This window comes from Miscanthus floridulus, chromosome 2 (genome assembly GCF_019320115.1).
Source record: "Miscanthus floridulus cultivar M001 chromosome 2, ASM1932011v1, whole genome shotgun sequence".
Classification (NCBI taxonomy): domain Eukaryota; kingdom Viridiplantae; phylum Streptophyta; class Magnoliopsida; order Poales; family Poaceae; genus Miscanthus; species Miscanthus floridulus.
The window spans coordinates 84342576-84365390 of record NC_089581.1 but is presented as its reverse complement, the minus strand read 5'-3'; the positions used below and the strand labels follow the sequence as shown (position 1 = coordinate 84365390).

General features: G+C 52.4%; 1 long non-coding RNA gene and 1 pseudogene across 1 annotated transcript; both read left to right on the top strand.

Annotated features, from left to right (window-relative positions):
- Positions 1 to 18378, top strand: part of LOC136526589 (alpha-L-fucosidase 2-like) — a 45626-nt pseudogene extending 27248 nt beyond the window's left edge.
- LOC136539183 (uncharacterized) lies at positions 8637 to 10835 on the top strand. Its single transcript, XR_010779582.1, has 3 exons — positions 8637 to 9975; positions 10055 to 10264; positions 10335 to 10835. It is a non-coding gene; the product is annotated as an uncharacterized lncRNA (long non-coding RNA).
- Positions 18379 to 22815: the final 4437 nt, after the last annotated feature.

Genomic DNA, 22815 nt, shown 5'->3' with positions numbered 1-22815 from the left:
TTGAGAGAAAGAGGGAGATTAAACGATAATAATCTTGCTTGCCAAATCCATTGTTCGGTTACAGCATATAAGGCCAAGGCCTCAACCAATCACTCCTAATCTTAAGGAATATAAATAGGAAACTAATCTCTCTTTCCTAGCTTAGCCACTCACGGTGGCCACGTCCTCCAGCGCGTCCTCGCGCGCGTCTGTTGCGCGTGCAGCGCGCTCTGTGGCACGGCGCACGTCACGAGCCTGTCTACGCCTGGTGTACGTGCGTCCCCACATGACAGATATTAGAAGAGACAGAGTAGTGTCATGGTCATTTTTATTTAGTGACCTCTTGATGGTACTTCCATTCTTCTGCGCAATATCTTGTGTTACTATGAGTTGAATCTCATCTGCTGTCATCATGGGAGGGCATGCTCTCTAATTGGTCATGACACTTGTCTATGAATAGTAAAAGCACAACGCAATCAGCACTAGGAAATGTGTTAGGAATTGATGGTCATGTGAACTACACGTGTTACATGTAGCATACTAGCACCAGAAAGAACGAAAGATGTATGTTTTCATTTTCTCATTACGTTTTGTACTTGTACCATTTTGAATCATGTGTGCCAACTTGTTGTCAGTAGTTAGCCTAGTGTTCTTGTTTTTCTAAGTTACCTACTATAGATATTTACTATTCACTGTAATGTGTTTCCTTGGCAACCAAGTTGATCATGGTGCCTTGGCAACCAAGTAGGAATCATAGCATCTGTTTTATGCAGTTAGAATATGCTAAGGAGTAGGTACACCACTTGCCTATATATGCAGTGGTTAGCATCTTTGTATCTCTAAGTCATTTTTTGCAATACAATCCAAGCGGCCTGTTGGCCAAGCTGCCCTCTGGCAGCCAACAATTGGTATCTAGAGCCGGTTGAGAGACAGGGAAGAGCATGGCCACCTCCGCAGAGAGAGCAGCAGCAGCAGCCGCCGCCGCCGCCGAGCAGCGGGCGCAGCGTCTGGCCGCGGCAGAGGCCGCAGCCGCGCAGGCGCAGCAGCAGCAGCTCGGAACGCAGCCGCCACGGCCGCGGCTCTGCGTCGAGAGTTGGTGGAGGAGGATCCGCCGCGTGATCGCCGCCCGTTTCCGTGGAGGAGTCCGGAGCGCGAGCGCAGGCAGACGCGGTCGCCCGATCGGGATCAGGATCGCCGCCGCGGACGGGCCAGGGGCCGCTCGCCGGTGATCCAGACCGTGTACAAGGACTCTGGCGCAAGTTCCACCTGGCCGATGCTCAACAAGACAAATTACCATGAGTGGGCCTCGATCATGAAGCTGAAGCTCCAGGCGCGGCAACTCTGGGATGCGATCGAGTACCAGGACCTGCCATACCATGAGGACAGGCGCACGGTGGAGGCGATCATCGCCGCCGTGCCACAGGAGATGCAGATGCCGCTGTCCGAGAAGGGATCGGCCAAGGAGGCCTGGGACTCCATCGCCGCCGCGCGGATCGGAGTCGATCGAGTGCGCCGCGCCACGCTCCAGCGACTCCGCAGCGACTGGGAGAAGCTCGCCTTCCGTCCAGGTGAGCAGATCGAGGACTTCACCCTTCGCTTGATGGCCCTGAAGCAGCAGCTTCTTCTCCACGGCGACAACGACATCGATGAAGAGCGCGCGGTGGAGAGACTCCTGCGCGCCGTGCCGCCAAAGTACGCTCAGCTCCGGATCGCCATCGAGACGCTTCTGGACTTCCAGGACCTCACCATCGAGGAGGTGTCTGGACGCTTGAAGACGGTGGACGACATGGAGGCGTTGGACGCGGAACCGGCCGCCATCGGTGGACTGCTGCTGACAAGGGAGCAGTGGCGTGCCAAGGAGAAGGAGGAGGCTGCCGCTTCCGCGTCGGGCAAGGAACCACGACGTCGTCCACGCGGTGGCAAGAAGCAGCGCGGGAAGGGAAATCGCGGTGGAGGAGACAGAGGCGGTGGCGACGATCGCGGGGTAAACGACGACACCTGCCTCAACTGTGGTGATCGCGGCCACTGGGCGCGCGACTGCCGCCAGCCGCGCCGTGGTGGTGGTGACCGCGGCGGCGGCGGTGGCAACCAACGCGGAGGAGGCAACCGTGTTGGAGGTGATCGAGGTGGACGGCGCGGTGGAGGGCGTGGCGGTGCTGCGCACGTCGCAGAAGCAGAGGACGATGATGGTGCTCTGTTTTTCGCCCACGGCTTCCTCAAGCTTGACGAGAAGGACGAAGCCGTCTGCTCCAAGGCCACGGTCTCCCTCGACATCAACGAGCCGCGCGCGCGTGTCTTCCTCAACACCAGCGCCAACGAGGAGGCGCTCGACGGATGGTACCTCGACAGCGGGGCCACGCATCACATGACCGGCCGCCGGGAGCTCTTCGCCGAGCTCGACACCACGGCGCGCGGCACGGTGCGTTTCGGCGACTCGTCTCGAGTGGAAATCAAGGGGACCGGCTCCATCGTCTTCCAGGCCAAAAACGGAGATCAGCGCGTCCTCCACGGCGTCTTCTACATCCCAGCGCTCCGGAACTCGATTATGAGTTTGGGGCAGCTCGACGAAGGAGGCTCCAGGGTGGAGATTGATCATGGAGTGCTCCGCATCTGGGACCGGCGTAGTCGTCTTCTCGCCAAGGTACATCGCGGGCCCAGTCGGCTGTACGTCCTGCACTTGGAGGCCGCGTGGCCGGTATGTCTTGCCGCCACGAAGAGGACGAGTCATGGAGGTGGCATGAGCGCTACGGGCATCTCAGCTTCGAGGCGCTGCACCAGCTCGGCAAGAAGGAGATGGTGAGGGGGATGCCGGTGATCAAGCATGCGGAGCAAGTCTGCGACACCTGCGTCACTACCAAGCTCCGCCGCAAGCCATTTCCGCAGCAGGCGCAGTACCGCGCGCAGGCGCCCTTGGACCTCGTCCACGGCGACTTAGTGTGGGCCGGTGACTGCCGGCGACGCCAGGAGGGCGCCGCTACTTCTTGCTGATGGTGGACGACGCCACCCGCTTCATGTGGGCGGTGCTTCTGCCGACCAAGGATGCTGCTGCGGATGCCGTGAAGCGGGTGAAGGCCGAAGCAGAGAAGGAGACCGGCCGTGAGCTCAAGGTACTGCGGACCGACAATGGAGGAGAGTTCACCGTCGGCGAGCTGGCGCAGTACTTCGCCGCCGAAGGAGTCAAGCGGCACTACTCTGCACCACACTCACCGCAGCAAAACGGTGTTGTGGAACGGCGCAATCAGACGGTCGTGGCGACCGCGCGCGCGCTCCTGAAGCAGAGGTCCATGCCGGCCAAATTCTGGGGGGAGGCGGTAATGACGGCGGTGCATCTGCTCAACCGCGCGCCGACAAGAAGCTTGCAAGGCAAGACCCCCTATGAAGCCTGGCACGGACGAGCGCCGGCGGTGAGCTACCTGCGTACATTCGGCTGCGTCGCCTACACAAGGGAGCTCGGGCACCTGCGCAAGCTCGACGACCGCGGCAAGGCTGGGGTCTTCATCGGCTACGCCGAGGGCGCCAAGGCCTACCGGGTCCTCGATCCGGCGACGGGACGCGTTAAGGTGAGCCGCGACGTGGTGTTTGATGAAGGGCGCGGCTGGGATTGGTCCAATTCGGCCGCCGGGACGTCTGCTTCCGCCTCCAGTGACTTCGACATCGAGTTCTGGGGAGTCGACACAGACGGAGCTCCGCCGCACACGCCGTCACCAGCTCCAGGGGAGCACGATCCACAAGCCTCCTCTGCTTCACCAGCTTCCTCTGCTTCACCAGCAGCAGAAACCGAGCAGGCGGACCCAGTTGAGTTCGCGTCACCGCTCGAGGACGACGACGATCGCCTTGATGCTTCCTACGGTGGCGAGCAGCTGCGGTACCGTACCATGCCCAACATCATCGGGGACGCACCCACACCGCTGCCGGCTTCACGTCTCTTCGCCGAGCTTCACCTCACGCACGCCGGCGAGCCGGCCAACTTCACGGAGGCTGAAGGCGATCCTGCCTGGCAGGCCGCCATGGAGCAGGAGATCAAGGCAGTTGAGCAGAACTGCACTTGGGAACTTGTGGAGCTTCCTCCCGGTCATCGGCCCATCACTCTGAAGTGGGTCTACAAGCTCAAGAAGGACGAGCGGGGCGCGGTGACCAAGTACAAGGCGCGTTTGGTGGCGCGGGGCTTCGTCCAGCAGGAAGGGATCGACTTCGACGACGCGTTTGCTCCCGTGGCGCGCATGGAATCCGTCCGAGTTCTCCTCGCGCTGGCGGCCCAAGAAGGATGGCGCGTCCACCACATGGACGTCAAATCAGCCTTCCTCAACGGCGACCTCAAGGAGGAGGTGTATGTGAAGCAGCCGTCTGGCTTCACCGTCGCCGGGAAGGAGAAGATGGTGTACCGTCTGCGCAAGGCTCTGTATGGCCTACGGCAGGCTCCGCGAGCTTGGAACGCCAAGCTGGATGCCACCCTCAAGGAGATGGGTTTCCAGCAAAGCGACCATGAAGCTGCGATGTACAGGCGAGGAACAGGGGAGGAGCTGCTGCTGATCGGTGTCTATGTTGACGATTTGATCATCACCGGTGCCAGCACTCAAGCCATAGAAGGTTTCAAGGCTCAGATGAAGAAGGTCTTCGACATGAGCGACCTCGGCCTTCTGTCCTTCTACCTGGGAGTCGAAGTACATCAAGATTCAGCTGGGATCACTCTGAGGCAGACCCATTATGCCAAGAGGATCCTTGAGCTAGGAGGCATGGATGCCTGCAACCCTGCCCATACACCAATGGAGGAGCGGCTGAGGTTGAGCAGGCAGAGCACGGCTGCAGAAGTTGATCCTACCCAATACAGAAGATTGGTGGGCAGCCTGCGATACTTGGTCCACACAAGACCTGACTTAGCCTTCTCAGTTGGCTTTGTCAGTCGATTCATGGAGAGGCCAACAGCAGAGCACCAAGCTGCCATCAAGCGCATCCTGAGATATGTGGCTGGTACTCTGGAATTCGGACTTCACTACACTAAAGGCTCCAGGGAGAGCAAGGTTTGTTGGATACTGCGACAGTGACTTGGCTGGGGACATTGACACCAGCAAAAGCACTAGCGGCACTCTGTTCTTCCTGGGAAGCAATCTTGTGTGCTGGCAGTCTGTGAAGCAGAAGGTGGTGGCTCTATCTAGTTGTGAAGCTGAGTACATTGCCACTACCACAGCTGCAAAACAAGCTATTTGGCTATCCAGGCTGCTAGCAGACCTCCTTGGAAGGAATGTGGAAGTGGTCGAACTGAAGGTTGACAGTAAGTCTGCACTTGCTCTAGCCAAGAATCCAGTCTTTCATGAGCGCAGTAAACACATCAGAATCAAGTACCATTTCATCAGAAACTGCTTGGAAGATGGAAGTATCAAGGCTGATCACATATCCACCACTAATCAGCTAGCTGACATTCTAACCAAGTCTCTTGGAAGATCAAAATTTGAAGAGATGAGGGGAAGAATTGGGCTCAAGCACATCACTTCCAAGGACCACAAGGCTAAAGGGGAGAATTGTCAGTAGTTAGCCTAGTGTTCTTGTTTTTCTAAGTTACCTACTATAGATATTTACTATTCACTGTAATGTGTTTCCTTGGCAACCAAGTTGATCATGGTGCCTTGGCAACCAAGTAGGAATCATAGCATCTGCTTTATGCAGTTAGAATATGCTAAGGAGTAGGTACACCACTTGCCTATATATGCAGTGGTTAGCATCTTTGTATCTCTAAGTCATTTTTTGCAATACAATCCAAGCGGCCTGTTGGCCAAGCGGCCCTCTGGCAGCCAACACTTGTTATGTCAATAGTGTGCTGAAGATGCTCAATGATTCACATGCTGCACTTCAGTGCTATTCTAAAAACTGCACTAGAGTGTCGTTTACTGATACACAAGCTTTATCTATGTCAATTATTTCTGCACATTGTAATACATGGATAGTTTATTTTGATTACATGTGATGATTTGGTGAACTCTGAACTAACTGTTTTCTGTTAACTAATTGCATGCTCACATTCCCTGAATATTTTAAAAGTTGCATAAAATTAAACAAGATCAAATGTGAGTTATTCCACTTTCCTTGCAGGAATTTTTAGAGAAAACAGCGTATCCAATATTGCAAGGATCAGCTACCTTTTTGTTGGATTGGTTAACTGAAGGACACAGGGGATATTTGGAGACCAATCCTTCTACTTCTCCAGAACATTATTTTATTGCTCCAGATGGTAAGAAGGCCTGTGTGAGCTACTCAACAACTATGGACATGTCAATTATAAGGGAAGTTTTCTCAGCTGTTATATTGTCTGCTGATGTAAGTCTTTTGTCCTTTTTGTCCCTACTGCAGTGTTATAGTTTGAAAATAAGAATAATCTTAATTTCTATTTCTTCCCGAATCATCTATTTGTTTCAGTAATAAATATGCATTGTGAACATTTATCAGATTTTAGGTAAATACGACACTAATGTCGTTCAGAGAATAAAAAAAGCACTGCCACATCTCCCACCAATGAAAGTTGCTAGAGATGGTACAATCATGGAGTGGGTAAGTGGATGCTGCTCTTTCTTTTGCTATCATTCCATCTCATATTCTGCTACAATGTTGTCTTAACACTTGTGCTCTATCTTCTATGTGTAGGCACAAGACTTTCAGGATCCTGAGATTCATCACAGACATGTGTCTCACTTGTTTGGTCTTTATCCTGGACATACTATGTCACTTGAGGAAACACCTGACCTCTGCAAAGCTGTTGCCAACAGTCTTTATAAAAGAGGTACCTTTTTTTCTAAAAGTAAATGTGCATAAGAATATGTATTAGTTTTTTGTTGTTTTCAATTCGAGTAAACTACTTAAAACATATTCCTCTAAGAGCGATCAACCTCAAAGCAGGTACTTATGTTCATATAGAAATATTGGATTTCAAAGTTGTTTTCTTTGGACTGTGTACCTTCATTTGGCAAATCAAAATCATTTTCTTCTTTGTTATGCTTGGTCAGAAATTGCAAAGGCTTATCCATGTATTTGCTGCTAGATCAGACGTTTTCGTTTTCAGCTCCATATAAAGTTAATCTGTAAATATTAAAATTTTCAACAGTTTCATGACACTGCCAGAAATGTTCACTTTGTTTAGTGACAAATCCATTGCTCAGGTGATGAAGGCCCAGGCTGGTCTACTTCATGGAAGATGGCCCTATGGGCCTGTCTTCACAACTGGTGACCATGCATACAAAATGATACTGCAGCTAATCACTTTGGTGGATCCAGAGCACGAGGTTTCAAGGGAAGGAGGCCTATACAGCAATTTGTTCACCGCACATCCACCTTTCCAAATTGATGCAAATTTCGGGTAAACATGATCATTTAACTTGTATCTAGTTTATACAGCATAGCGTAATAGGCCTGTTTGGCATAGCTGTAGTTTGTTGTCATAGGGTGCAGGAAGAAGCCAGCAGCAGCAATCACTGGCTAGGATCACTGAATTAGCCAAATCAGTGGCTGCAGTCACTGAATTAGACAAAGGAAAGGACTGAGAGTGATTTTAGGAAATCACAGAGATAGATTTCAGGAATAAACTCAGGCCTCATGGCTATGTAAAGGAGTCGTTGGAAGGAAGAAAGCAAGAAAGGTTTTGCCTAATCCCTCTCTTCTTCCTCTAAACACAATAGGGAGCCGACGAGCAAAACCTCACTCCAATCCCAGCTGAGACTACGATCAACATCTATGTCGTCGAGGTGAGTTACCTACACCTCCACCATTGCCGCCATACCGGCGACATAACATCCTGGTATTCGATCCCAGGCCATCCTCCCCTACCCCTTTCAGCCGCCCAAAACCTCCACGCAGCCGCCGACGCCATCATGCCGGGCACTGTGGTGTCCCAACTCAAGGACCTCACAGCTGCAGTCACCGCCCTGTCCCGCCACCACTGCCGCTCACTCTTAGGCGATTACCCACCTGGAGTAAGCCCGCCAGGGTGTCCCAACTCAAGGACCTCACAGCCGCAGTCACCGCCCTGTCCGCCACCACTGCCGGTCACTCTTAGGCGATTACCCACCTGGAGCAAGCCCACCAGCCATCTCATCGCACTGGGGGACATCTCCTCTGGCTTCACTCACACTGGCGAACACTACAATGACTATCCTCCAAAATTCGAGAAGATGGACTTCCCCAAGTACTGATGGCACCAGCGATCCGCTGACCTTCATCAACCGCTGCAAGTCATACTTCTTCTAGCAGCGCATTGCTGAAGAGAAGGTTTCGATGGCCTCCTATAACCTGTTGGACGGCGCACAGTTGTGGTATGTGCAGGTTCAGCACGATGTGGGCACTCCTCCATAGTGCCGCTTCACCGAGTGCCTCAACCTCCGGTTCGGTTTGCCACTCCTCTCCAACCCCCTTGGCGAGCTGACGGTGTGCAAGCACACCAGCACCATGGTGGAATTCCAGGATCGGTTCCAGGCGCTGCTCCCTCGCGCAGGGCACCCTCAGTGAAGCACACCGCGTCCAGCTGTTCACAGCGGGCTTCCAACCGCCCCTCTCCCTCAACGTCGAGATCCACAACCCCCAGTCCTTGGCTGTCACCATGAGTCTGCATGCAAAATCGAGCTGCGCGAATAGCTGGCAGCTCCACCGGCTCCCGCCCGCTCCTTGGCCAGGGGCATCCTGCGGGCTCTCAGGGCACTGGTCGTGTCCACACTCGCTTTGCCGGCGCCACCAGCAGTGACTGACCGTCGAAGGCTGCCAGGTAAAGCGGCTGCTGCCGGCCGAGATGGAAGAGCGTCGGCGCCTCAGACTCTGCTTCAATTGCAATGAGAAGTTCGGCCACGGCCACAACAAGGTCTACCAGCGCCTGTTTCTCCTGGAGCTTGGTGATGAGGAGTACGACGAAGCAGAGGCCTCTGGGAAGCCCAAGGGGGACGACGACCCACTCTCCCTCCATGCAATTGTGGGGGTGCGCACCAGTTGCTGCTGCATCTCCTTGCTCTGAAGAAACGTCGGTTGCTGCTGCATCTCCTTGCATCGAAGAAACATGAACGCCATCGGTCGCTACCACATCTGAAGAAACGGGAACATCATCTGTTGCTGCGGCTTAAGAAACATGAACTCCATAGGCTGCACCATCACCTTGCACTCCATCTTCGTCAACTATGGCATGAAACAAAAGCGGAAGAATGAAACCATAACCAGAAGGAAGACATGGCAAAACTGAAAACTGAGTAAAGGAGCACCTTGAATTCCATCGTCGCACACCATGTCATAAGAGTTCATGAGCAGGGCCATCAAACTCTGCAACTGTCATACCAATCTATGGGATAGATTTGGCCTGATTCGGGTGGCTATAGGTTTAAATCGGTACCTAATCGGTCCCCAAGACGAAGTCCCCGAGCACCCGGAGCGAATGAACGAAGATGTTGCTGCCGAGCCGAGCAGTCACCCAGAGCTAAGGGCCAGTCCCCAGGCTCAGACGCCAGGGATGGAACTTATCCTGTCCGTCCGACCACGAGCCGGCCGAGCGTCGAGGTAGGCGAGGGAGTCCCCCGAGGTGATTGAAGAAATTTAGCGTGAAGCGCCAAATACCTGGGATTCTCCTCCTCGGCTTTTGCGGACCTTCGTATGCCTGTGGAGATACGATGGAGGTGGTGGAGGACGAGGAGGCGAGCGAGCAGGTGAAGAAGCTCAGGGCTGGGCTAGCGTCGATGTCTGGCCAAATTGAAGTTAGTCAGTCTGTGCAACCAATTGAGATTGCAGATTATGCCTGTTAACTGCTGGTCACCGCAGGAGGTAATGAAGATCTCCGAGAGCCGCAGACTGCCAGCTAGAATGGGCGGCTTCGTCGGTTGCCGAAAACCAGAGGTTACGCTGAGTCTGTGAAGAATCTGGAGAAGATGCTGGCTGGAGCACATGCTGACCAGGATAAGCTGCGAGCAGAAAAGACTCAACTTGAAGTGGAGAACTGGGAGCTGAAGAATCAGCTAGGCGATGGTGTAAGTCGAGAAAAAAGTAAGGCCTTAGGCCCTTCGGTGTATTGCTTTCATATCTTCAGTTTGCCCATGCTAACCGAAATCTTTTACTGGTATAGAGCTTGTTGAAGCTCTGAGGCAGGCGGAGGCCGAAGCGGGTTTGGCGCGTGCTGCCAAAGTGGAGGCGGAAACCGAAACGCGCTTGGCGCGTAACGCCAAGGCGGAGGCAGAGACCCAAGCTCTGCTAGCGCGGGAAGCCACAGCGCTAGTGGAGAAACAAAGGGATGAAGCTCGTACGGCGGAAAAACGACTCGCCGACGAACTGCAACGTGAGTTATTCTTCATGTTAATACTCATCTTGCTATGAGAAGCTTTTTAAGACGATTGCCTTGTCTGTAGTGATCCGAACCAATAGTCAGGCGTAGTTCTAGCGACTTCGCGCTGCGGCTGGAGGCCAGTAAAGAGACGATGAAGGCCATGATCGATGGGATAAAGCCCGTGCTGGACCTCATCGACCCACAGTTGTCGGAGCCCGACAGGCGACCGCAGTCAGATGTCATCGTGGAGAGGTGTAGGTCGGTGCTGGAGAACTTCAAGCATTACGCTCGTGGCGTGGCGGTTGTCTGGTCATTCTACCCCTCGGTGAAGCTCGAACGAATCGATGGTGGCTTTGCCCGAAATCTAAGCGACGAGCAAATCACCGCGCTACAGGTGTCTGATTCGGCAATCAAGCTGGCGGACGACTTAGATCTGTTCGGCGATGCTGATCCTCAACCATGATGACATGTAACAAATTTATCTGTGTTATGCCGAACAACTATGTATGAAACATTATGTTTAAGATGTACGAAATGTTAATATTTAATATTAACAATGCATTGTTAGTCCTTTATCTTGTTATCTGCCCCGGCTATTCCACACCCCATGAAGTTAAGAGCTTAGCTCCTGTGCGCGCTTAGGAATATAGGTATTGCCGAGGAGCCACTGCCGACTGCCCATGACGTAGAGCACTATTGCCCTTGCACGTTTAGGTGCTAGACCGAGAACAGGACTTCTTCTGGATAACGCGAAGGAGAACGTGGTTGGTCGGCGAATCGAAGGGTGATAGGATGCGTCATCTTAAAGATGTTTAGCATGGAGAAATAAATAACTTGAGAAAAATTATGGAAAACATCAGGGATAAAATCATTATTGAGATGCATATATGCATAAAAAGGGACATATCTTTAGTAGAACATCTCAAGGATAGAAATGCCCAAGGTGTTCAATGTGCCATGAATTAGGGGTGTCGACGCCGTCTGGATCGCAGAGCCTATATGACACTGGTCGGGTCATAGCTTTTATATGTATGGACCTTCTTAGAATCGGCGATGCAAGCCTCCATTCTGGACGAGAGGTCCATCGCTTTCGGCAATGGCGAGTCCTCTTTCGCATTCGTAGGCGGTGGAGACGTTGGCGCGCAGGGTGAGGACGCCCTGCTCCATTGGAATCTTCAACACCAGATAGACATAATGGGGCACTGGCCATGAACTTGGCGAGAGCTGGTCAGCCAAGGATGGCGTGGTAGGCGGTGTCGAAGTCTGCCACAAAGAAATTCACGTACTCAGTACGGAAGTGGTCGGCGCTGCCAAACTGGACTGGCAAGGTGATCTGCCCCAAAGGATGTGATGCTATGCCAGGTATAATACCTCAGAATGGAGAATCAACAGGAACGAGATCGTCTTTAGTGAGTCCTAACTCAGTTAGGGCTTAGGCGAAGATGATATTGAAGGTACTTCCACCGTCGACTGAGGACCTTCTTGAACCGCACGTTGCGGATGATTGGATCCAGTACGAGTGGAAAACGCCCTGGGTATGGGATATCTGCCATTGGTCGGCCCTACTGAATGTGATAGGATGCTCCGACCAGTCCAGATATTTGGGATCGGCGACCGTGTCGTACTTGGTGATCGACATGACCTGCCGAGCGGTAAGCTTCTGCTGGCATTTGCTCTTGGAGCGCGTGTCTTCTGAAGATTGTGGCGACGGTCTTGTTGGCATCTTGGAAAGCATGTCGTCAATCCTTAGGACGCTCCTCCTCCTTGCCATCATCTGATTCGTCGTCCTTGCAGTGTCTGCCAGTTTCTTCTCTTCATCGCGGAAAGCTTTGGCCATGCCATAACATTGCCGCATGGTGTGCTTGCTGTTCTTGTGAATTGGGCACGGACCGTCGAGGAGTTTTTCGTAGGCAGCATTGAAATTGCGTTTAGTGCGCGGCTGCTCTACGTTGTTGATGAAGTTTTTCCGGTCGGCGGCAACGTGGCGGTGCAGTCCTCGATCCCTCTGGCCGATCATTATGCCGGCGTTCGCGATTGTCGTAACGCCTGTCGCGATCTTCATAACGCCGTTCTTCGCGGCGATCATCATCACGACGTGGGTGGCGATGCGAGCGGGAAGCACGAGCAACGTTGTCCTTGAACTGCCGATCAGCTTCTTCGGAATCTGCGAATGAGTTTGCAACCTCGAGGAGTTCGCCGATGGTCTGTGGCCTCTTGCGATAAAGTTTGGAGCGCAGCTCCTGATGGTGATGGAGTCCTCTAGTCCTCTGGTGAAAGCGGAGATGGCCTCGCTATCCCCGATGTTGGGGATGGTGTTCCTTGTTTCGGAGAAGTGCCTTATGTAGCTTCGCAGAGGTTCTCCAGAGGTCTGATGGAGTTTCTCCAAATTATATTTCGTGCCAGGTTGCTGGCACGTTGCCATGATATTCTCGACGAAGACTTTCTTGAGATCATCCCAAGATTTGATGGAATCCTCCCTTAGGCCCATAAGCCAATTGTTGGCTGTCTGGGAGAGCATGACAGGCAAATAATTTGCCATTACGTCGCTGTTTCTCCCGGCGGCACGTACGGCTATCTTGTAGAGCTGCATCCACTGCTCGGGATTAGCCTTGCTGTCGTAGGGATCGACCCCGAAGATCTTGAAGCCTGCGGGCCACTATACAACTCGCAGCCTTGCTGTGAAGGGGTGGGGTCCTATCGGCTCGATAGCGGGGAGTGGTCGGAGGTCCGACAGGGTTGCCAGTGTTGGTCGTCGTACTCCTGTCGGCATTGGAGTTGTGCTTGATGTCGCTGGGCACGATTGTTCTCGATGTGATTGCGGGCATCGAGATTGGTGTTGATGCGGTCACGGGCGTCACCGCGCACGGGTTGATTAACCTCTTGGTTGGCGTTACGAGCTGGTCGCTGATTTCGTGGTTCTTGTGATCCAGGATTGATGGCAACATTGCCCCTGGACCCCCCTTGGACGATTTGGCTGCTATGGTAACGACTCCCCCCATCACGGCGAAAACTACGGGGGTTACGACTGCGTGTGGTCGCTGTCGAATAAGACGGAGCTGGGTTTTGGATGTCGTTGACTTGGACTTGAGCTGCTTTAAACAACGCTTGAATCTTGAGTACCTCCGGCATTGGCAGGAGTCGAGCCAACTCGTGGGTGGCCACAGCCAGATTGGCGCTCGGCGTCTGCTCTACTTGCTGGTTGTCCACCATGAGGAACTCCTGTTGGAGATTACGAGCGAGAGGCGGCGGGTCACCTTCGGCAGCTTGGACGACGTCTTCTTTATTGCGACGCCGTTGGCGATCGGCGTTCCTGGTTTCACGTTCACGGTGCTGGACACTGGTCTCTCCATCGATAGCAACACTATCGTGGCTAACCATGAAGAGCTCTCTCCCAAAGCCTAGAGGGAAAGGTGGGCAGGTGCTGGTAGAGCCCTCGGAGTATGGCTCGGGGCTTTCCTCTAGGATTGTATGGAGCATGTCATCCGGAAGATCTGTTCGGATTTGCACTATGTTTATCATTGGCGCAGGCTGGTCGGCCTCAAGAAAGTCGATCTGATAGAAGTCGTTGACGTGGCTGCGCTCGGTGTGGTCGGCGAAAAGATGGTGCATGGCGTCCTGACACATCGGATCTTCACCCACTAGCACAAAAGGATAGGGCCTCGGTACGCTCTCCGTTGGGGCGGGGAGTGGTCGGTGTTGAATGGTACGCCCTTCCGGAGTTGCCGTGATCACAAAATCTTCATCTTGCCACCTCGGATGGCGTGCATGAGCGGGGCGCTTGGCATTAGTGGCATGGTGACCTTGGAGTGCAGGAGGTTCGTCGCTCGCTCTAGATCGATCTAAGACCGAATCCACGAGGAGCTGACATTCCGCTAAGCGGTCCGTGACCCAATCGATGGCTTCGATCAGATCGTTATTGTTGATGGATCTCTTAACCCAGCGGCGAGGCGTCGGGATCGGAGATGTCGTTGTAGATGTTGGCATGATCGGCGCAGGGTGATCCAGCACCGCCTCCATGATTTCCCTGCTATCGTCAGGGCCGATGACCCAAGTCATGGATTCGACCGTGAAGATCTGGCCTGGCTCGGGAAAGGCATGGAGCTTGGGAAAGTGACCATCGTGTTGGCCATGGAATCAGCACGCACACCCCCTACCTGGCGCGCCATTGTCGGCGAAATCTGGTTGGCAGTCTACCGAGGGGTATACCCACGGTAGTAGATGATCGGTGGAGGTGCGCGTACTAGGAACCGGATGGTGACACAAGGTGCAGAGACAACGATTTAGACAGGTTCGGGCCGTCTGATCAACTGTAATACCCTTCGTCCTGTGTCTTTGTTGGATAGTGTTGAATATGAACTGAATTCGAGGGGGGTCCCTACCCGCCTTATATAGTCTGAGGGGTAGGGTTACAAGTCGGTTTAGGCCTAGATCTATTCGGTTATATGGTAAGTATTTACAAGTAATACGATATCTATCATGTCTGAAAAAGATCTTCCTTCATCGCCAAGATATCTTCTGATTGCCTTGCAGTGCACGCCGACCAGAACTGGGCACCGTAGGCCTTGATCTTTTGGGCTGGACCTCCCCAGGCAGTGCGACCCATGCCCATTGCCGTGGGTACATGGGGTTATACCCCCCCACAGGCATTGCTTTGGTTCTCCAGCATGAATCAGAGGTAGAGAAAGAGAGGAAGCGAGGGGGATAGTTCGCTGGAAGTACCTGGGCATAGCGATCCTCCATGGTGATTTATATAGGCCATGGCAAAAACGAACTTGAGGAGTGGCTGGCAATGAAATTTTGATGCGTTGGCGGCTAAGTTTTGTTCTGTGGTGCAGCCAAATTTTAGTCTAGGCAACATCTAATGGAAGATCAAATGAAAAAAGAACTGGTTGTAGGCGTGAGTGCACGATTATGAGTGGGCTAACGACATTTTCAGCAGCGTCAGCGCACGATTAAATGGAAATCTGCGATGCTTTGCTGCTCCTTGGTCACCGTGCCGAAGGCTAAAACGATTTAAACTGTTAGATGGAGGAAGTATTACTGGACATGCAGAATGTGCTAGACTTCAAATCCAGGGAAAAAAAACTAGCAATAGAATCATTGCTATTTATAGAGGGCCACGTTGTGCTTGTCCTAGCGAGAGTTGTGGTTGTCCTAGCGAGGGAGAGCGGAGACTCCGGCCCCCTCCCCGTGCTCCTCTGGCGAGCTCACCGGCGAGGGGAATGTGGGCCACCCCTGCCCACCCTCCCTCCTATCTTGCCCAAGTTTTAGGCTACCTAGTTGTGAAGTAGTTGCCCGGATGGGTGCGGCATCGAGGACAACGGTGGCTCGGCTCCTCTAGGTGTGGCATTGTGAAGTAGTTTCTCCTCCTTCTCATGGTGCTCAGCTCCTACGGTGGCTCGGCAGTGGTGTCGGCTCTTGGTTGCTACAACCTAGGGAGGCTCTGGCCGCGAGATCGCATACCCTTCGCCTGCGGCACCACTGCCATGGCCGCTAGGGCCTTCGTCCCCGGCTGTGAATCCGTCATCCTCGTCTCCAGTGGCGGCGGCTCTTCCATCCCAGAGGTCGGCTCCATCCGCCATCGCCACCTCCCAGAGGTCAGCTCCATCGCTACCTCCACCTATGTAGGTGCCGGGGCCATGAGAGCCTCAAGCCACGCCAAATTCGACTCCATCCCCATCTGCGCCGCCGGATCCTCCTGCCCCACGGCTGGCTTCGATGTCATCTTTGCCCTTGGAGTGCACTTGGTCCCTACTTGCTCTGCCACCAAGGGAAGTGGGTGTCCTGCTGGTCGTCCAGTCTACCAACAGCGGCAACGTCGTCGGGTAGGCGTCGTCACTTGCATCTAAATCGCGGGCGCAGCGGTCTTGTTCATCAGCGGGGCCGCGGTCGTCTTGCCTTTTCCTCCATCGTGCTGTTGCGGCGAGGGCAAGACTTGAGGCGAGTCTTTGCAAGGAGGTTAATGTGGGCAGCACCATCCATGGGTTGGATGGGCTGGCCACGGCAGCCAGTGGCGGATCCAGAAACAGAACAAGGGGGGCTAAATAATATAAGCCTAGAAATCATAGTAGCTATACAATAATGGAAAGGCTGGCAATACAGTTTCATGATAGATACAGAGATGCACATACCTTTCGTCGAGCACATTGTAAGCACCTGCCAACGCGATCACTACGCCCTCATGCCGTGCGCTCGCCACATGCCATGCAAGCAAGGCAACCTGCGCCCACATTACAACAAGCAAGGCTTCTAGCTGTGGGGTTTGATGGCTGACCAGCAAGCAAGATGACTGCACACGTTTTTACCTCAGCAAGGCAACAAGTAATTAAGCACCTGCAGCCTGCAGCCTGCAGCCCTGCTCGGAGTGACGGAGTCAGAACTTGGGAGTCCGTCGGACACCGCAACGCCGACGCAGATGGGAACAGGAGGGGGGCATGGCTTCTGGTGTCTGGTGACAGGCTGGTTTAGAGGAGCTGTGAGTTCGGCCACAAGGACCTGCTCCCTATACATGGGGGGGCTGCAGCCTCCGTGCATCCGCCCATGATGGCAGCTAGTCATTGCCCCCGCCAAACATGGCTGGCCCGACGGAAAGGTTCCGTCACGTTTCTACCTGCCCTGATTTGGGCGGTCATCGGTGTCGTGGTCTAGTGGTGGCGCCGGGCACCGTGCTGCTGCTCTCTGGCTGCCGAGCTTCCCTGGGAAACGGCACTGTTGTGACTGCTGTGCTCGATGCTGCTGCTGTTGGGGCCCTCCATGTCAGCCTTTCTTGGCTTTTGGTCAAGGGTGGCAGGCACATGTTCATACAGGTGCAGAAAGGTTTGTGTAGGAAGGTTGGCCTTCCAGGTCTCCTGTTGCGGCATGTGCTCTTACGTGTCCAACTTGCTTGGCGTGGCTTGTTCTTGCGTGTCCAGCTTGCTTAGTAGTTTCTTTTGGAGCAAGAAGTTTCAGTTCAAAGCTACTTTCTCGAGAGGTCTTGCTTCAGACAGCACTCTAATGCTCTGCTCTTCAGTAGGCAATCGATATGGAAGTGGTATAATTTTTCAAGCAGTTCGGGTTGACCGCTGACTGTTGCTGGTCCTCAGATTTAACGATTGGAGAGATGAAGCTAATTTCTTGTGTCCAGTAGCACTCAATCAGCATCTACGACTCAAGACTGTAAATCCTCTAAGACATACCCGATCAGATAGCTGAGGGGAGCGCTGGTTGTACTATTGGAGTGCGATAATGAGGATCCTTGGTGTCTTCGTCGTGGCCAGTTCTTTCTTAAGGCCCCGTGCCCCCCACGAAGACATCCCCTATGTCGTTTACAGCGGAAGTGCATGTTTACATTTTTTGGACTGCTTTGGTCCTTTGTTTGGGAACGCCTCTGTACGAGTCACTGTGATGACTCTTTGGTCGTAGTCTTAGAGCTACATGTGTCTTTTGCGATTGGTTATCCCAAACCTTTGTAATCATGTTTCTTTGTTTTAATTAATATATTTGGAGATCTTGTAAAAACAAATGGTTCTCTTACAGGTTCCCAGCTGCATTGTCGGAAATGCTGGTACAGAGCACTGGGACCGACTTGTACCTTCTCCCAGCTTTACCCCGCAACAAGTGGCCTCAAGGCTATGTTAAAGGTCTAAAGGCCCGAGGTGGTGTGACTGTAAACATCAGCTGGAAGGAAGGGAGCCTCCATGAAGCTCTGCTATGGTCTAGTGGCGGGCAGAATTCCCTTGCAAGGGTTCACTATGGGGACCAGACAACCACCGTCAGCCTATCGTTGGGTCAAGTTTACAGGCTTGGCAGGGATTTGAAGTGCTTGAAGACTTTGCCACTGTGATAGCACACATTTGCTGAAATGGAAGGTACAATTGGCTGTGGAAAAATTCATGAAAATGTTCTGCGTGGCCAGCAAATAATCGATTTCATACATCATCACACGTATCGGACATTTGATTTGCTATGTTTTTTCAGTGTGTTTATTTACATTTCAGTGTGTACATGTTTAGACGTTGCCCGTACTATACAGTGAATGTGCATTCTGTCAACATTTTCTTAGATGGCTACATCTGCAGAACAGGTAAGAGATCCAACTTGCTAAAGTTGAATTCCATGCTCCTTTATTTGGTGAAAGATCATCTAGCCGTTGAACTGTTGGCCTCGCGCCTCCAAACACCAATCTTAGTTTTATTCACTCAGCACCGTATAGCCTTTCTGCTGTTGCTCCATTTTCCAGTTCGAGAGAGGATTAAGTCCACTTTTGGTCCCTCACTATTGTGTAATTTTAACCTTCAATTACAAAACCGTCAGTACCGGTATCCAACTGTCAAAATCGTTCACTTTTAGCACTTGGGAGGGGGCAAGGCTGTTTTGACCGACGTTGAGTGGTTTTGACCACGTCACGCTGGCGTTGACCGTCACGTAGGACGTTGGCCTGCATCTCAACGACATGTGAGGCCCGCACGTCACTCATTCATTCCCTCCCTTTCCTTCCTTCGGCTCCAGCAGTATTCGGATAGGCAGTGAGGCGTAGCTCCAGTCGAGATAGTGAGGCGTAGCTCCTGACGGTGACGAGACAGTGAGGTGCAACTCTAGTCGAGCCGTCGTCGGGCTCGCGCGTGCACGCTGCTCCGCCACCAGACGAGCAGGCGGCTGCACCATGGATGTCGAGCTTGAGCACCACCAGCTACGCCACTGTGGTCGCTGCTCCCCTTGCACTCGTTCGTAGGCTGCCACGCCGCCGTTGGGCTCACACGCAGGGGCCATCAGACGAGCAGGCGTCTGCGCCATGGCCGGCTAGCGCACGCGATTGGGACGCGCGGGCACGCGAGTAGGGCGAAGTTGCCAAGTTGCAGCGGCGGCACGCGAGCAGGGCAACGACGCTCGAGCAGGGCGGTGGCGCTCGAGCAGCACAACGCCCGTGACACGCGAGCAGGGCAACGGCGAGAGCAACACAGTTGCCCGGTTGCCGACAAGCCATGGCCATGCGGGCCCGTCGGCTCAGCCCCATCGTTGCTCTGCCTTGGAGCCACCGTTGCCGTCGCACGCCACACCACTTCGGACGTCAGCTGTGCCATGCGCGCCGGACGTCCTTCGATGTACGCGCTCTGTAGCAGCCATGCATGCCGAGGTGTTGAGCGCCCGGGGCCTAGCCAAGCTCGTCAACCGCTGTGGTGCCTCACCGTGGTGCTCTTCATCACCCAGAGCTTGCCCATCCACCCCAAGCTCCACGCTGCTCGCTCTCTTTGCTGCTTAGCAAGCAAACTGCCCTTGTCGATCTCCCTCAAGCAGCCAACAGCCGAGATGATTAGCCTACAAGAAACCCCTCATCCTCCCCTCCCTCCCCATGCGCTCTTGGATTCATGAATGGTGGCCGGAATCGCCGGTTGACGAAGCTCTAGTAGTCAGTCCATGGTGGACGAGCCTTGGGAGCACGACGACCATGCCTCTACCTCCCTTGTCTCTGTTATTTTATTTTGTTTCCCACCAGCGAGTCACGACAGCCACATATCCATCCATCTCTATGGTCCCACACACATACACACCACCAAAAGCCGAACAACGTGGCGTGGTCAAAACCTGCTCAACGTCGGTCAAAACAACCTTGCCCCCGTTCAGGTGCTAAAAGTGAACGGTTTTGATAGTTGGGGTACCAGGTACTAGACGATTTTGTAGTTGAGGGTTAAAATTATATCAACACAATAGTTGAGGGATCAAAAGTGGACTTAATCCTTCAAGAAAAGACATTCTACTCATGAAATCCTGTCGCATCTTACATACATTAATGCCCAGCCTCGCTTTACAAGAAGCTTGGTGGCACGTGTTAAGGTATAATAGACAAGGGTATTAGTGTAATCTCCTGTGTCTAGGGTTTCTTTCCTATGTACTCTATATATCCCCCCAACACACACACTTTTGGGCTTTAATAGCATTAATCCAGTTTAGTGTCCCTTTATTTGTAACATGGTACTAAAGCTCTAGGTTTTCGATCCTACCACCGTCCTTCTATTTGTTGCGCTGCCCTCGGATGATCATCTCTATTCTGAGGGCAGACCTCGTCGATCTATGATTTTCATTTTATTTTTCTTCATGTCCAATAGTCATACAGCAGCAGCCGTCGCAATTCGTTCAAGCCAGCAACTCTGTTTCGCTATATCTAGATCAGCAAATCAGCCATCATCCTTCGTCGGGTGCCATCATCCCTGTCGAGATGCACGTTGCGGTCCCGTCGCGAGCGTTCGTGCGGTCCGTGCACCTGGGATTTCTCATGCGTGCGCGCGTTGCCGTGGTCTTCTTTACGCATGCGATCATGGGGAATTTGTCATTTCGCGGCCTTCACCTGCGTCGTCCGTGGTCTCCGCCACGTGGTCTTTATCCGCGCCGTCCGATCTCTGTTGCGCATCAGTTCGTCTTCGCCCACGCGCCCGTCACCGCGTTGTCCGTGCAGCCCATTACCGCGCTGTGCGTCTACATCCGCCTCAGCCGTCGTTCGCCCCCATGCACGCCATCCACACGGGAGCTATTTGCCGTTTGTTGGGGCAGTCCATGGTGCCCGCATGCCTGCAGCCCTTCACCTTCGTCCATCACGCGTCGTCCACGCAGCCCGCCTGTGTGCGCATCGTCTACGCTGCCCGCCCTTTCGCGCACCGCCAGGCCATGTGCACACCGCATGCTCGTCCTCCTCTGCTTCTCCACTACTGCATCCAGCCGTCGTGGAGGTGTGCTTCTCGGATCCGCCTAGTCTGCTCCTCTGTTTTGTGCCTAGTCTGCTCCCGCTCTTCAAACATCGGTGGTGCTTCCAAACCTTTTGATGCTGTTTGATTCCTGATGCTGTTATCATTCCTTCTGCTTATATTGAGGTCCATTTTTTTTTCTTAATTCCATTGCATATGTTGCATCAGCATCCATTCAAGTCCAGTTCTCTACACTACAATTTGTTGATACCGTGTGAGTCCACAAATTTATCGTCAAATCAGTAAAAAAAGATGTACCCAATGCAGAGAGCTCCGCTCTGTGCGGGGTCTGGGGAAGGTTGTTAGTGGCAAGCCTTACCCTCGTCCTGTGCAATGCGAGGAGACCGCAACTCAAACCTAGGACCTTCTGATCACAGGCGATAAGACTCTACCGCTTGCACCAGGCCCGCCCTTCGTCAAATCCGTCAATTTTTATTTTTTTCTTTGGTTAGCTGAGTATCGTCATTGTCATCATTGATGCGACTATGCCCTCTTGGTCTCTTTCGTAGCCATTTTGCTTCACTTCATGATCAATGGCCATCTATTTGTTGTGATCACTATTATGCACTACAGCTTGCCATTTGGCAGCAGTGATCTATTTGTTCTTCCTTTGGCTTTATTTGACACATATCTATTCTCGTTGAGTTCAAAGTCTCCAAAGCAAGGTTCATATTTGAAAAGTTGATGTACTGTATTGTGAAGACTTGAGGTATTTGCTGAAGTACATGTTGTGAAGGCAGTACCCTCTTATGAAGGAGATCATTTTCTACATTGACATTGTTCAAGAGTTGCACGCTTCGACATCTTTTATTTTGGATTTTGGAAGTAATTCATCTCTTTTATTTTTCAAGTCTAGTGTGTAGTAACAACTCTCCAATGCAATGCCATTGCATTCACGTTGCATTTGAGAGGGGGTGTTAAGGTATAATAGTCAAGGGTATTAGTGTAATCTCCTGTGTCTTGGGTTTTCTTCGTATGTCTCCATATAGTCTATATATTGTCCCCCCTTTTAGGCCTTAGTAGTATTAATCCAATTCAGTCTTCCTTTATTTGTAACATGGTATCGAAGCCAAATGAAGAATGGAGAGATTACTGCTGCAAAATGGCAAGCAATAGGACAAAATAATGCAACACACCTGCACATATACTATGTATAAGACTAGAGCTATACAGCCTGGTGAGTCTGACCAATTACACTTGTTAATTACTACTAGTTCTTCATGAACTATGTACCACAGAAAGCTATCCCCTAATCACTCATGTTTAGCTGACCTCCTTGCTGGTTCGTATGGAACATGTACATTACCTCTTGTCTGATTGAATTTGTTTTAACTGGCTGCTATAGTGCTGCAGGAGGACTTGAAGCAGTTCAGGCAATGGGGAAGCAGCACATCGGGCCACCCTAAAAACTTTGAGATTCTGGGAGTTGAAGTTTCCTCTAGTTTGTTTTCTTCCCTACAGAGCTAAGACTTGCAAGTTTCCCGGCTGTATTGTAAAACTAAAAGTTTCGGTTTCCATATGGTTGGTCCCCACAGGACCTCTTTGTCAGGGTACCACCAATGCAGTTGGGTTGGCACTTGATGAGACAACATTAACACACTGGATTTTTATCAAGTATTTCAGCCTGGACGCTTACACAAGTCTAAATTGGTAGACACCACTATAGAATCGACCTTTAATTATTTTGTTATGAAATTCAATGTATACTCTCTTTGGTGATTTGTTTTGTCAAGTTCTGTGTACAATAGAATGTCTAGGGTGATAACTGTATTGGTCGATTTTACCGGAGCGTTAGCATGGGCAATATACTAGTGAAAGATAGAATGGAGAAGTTTTCCTTTAAAATCG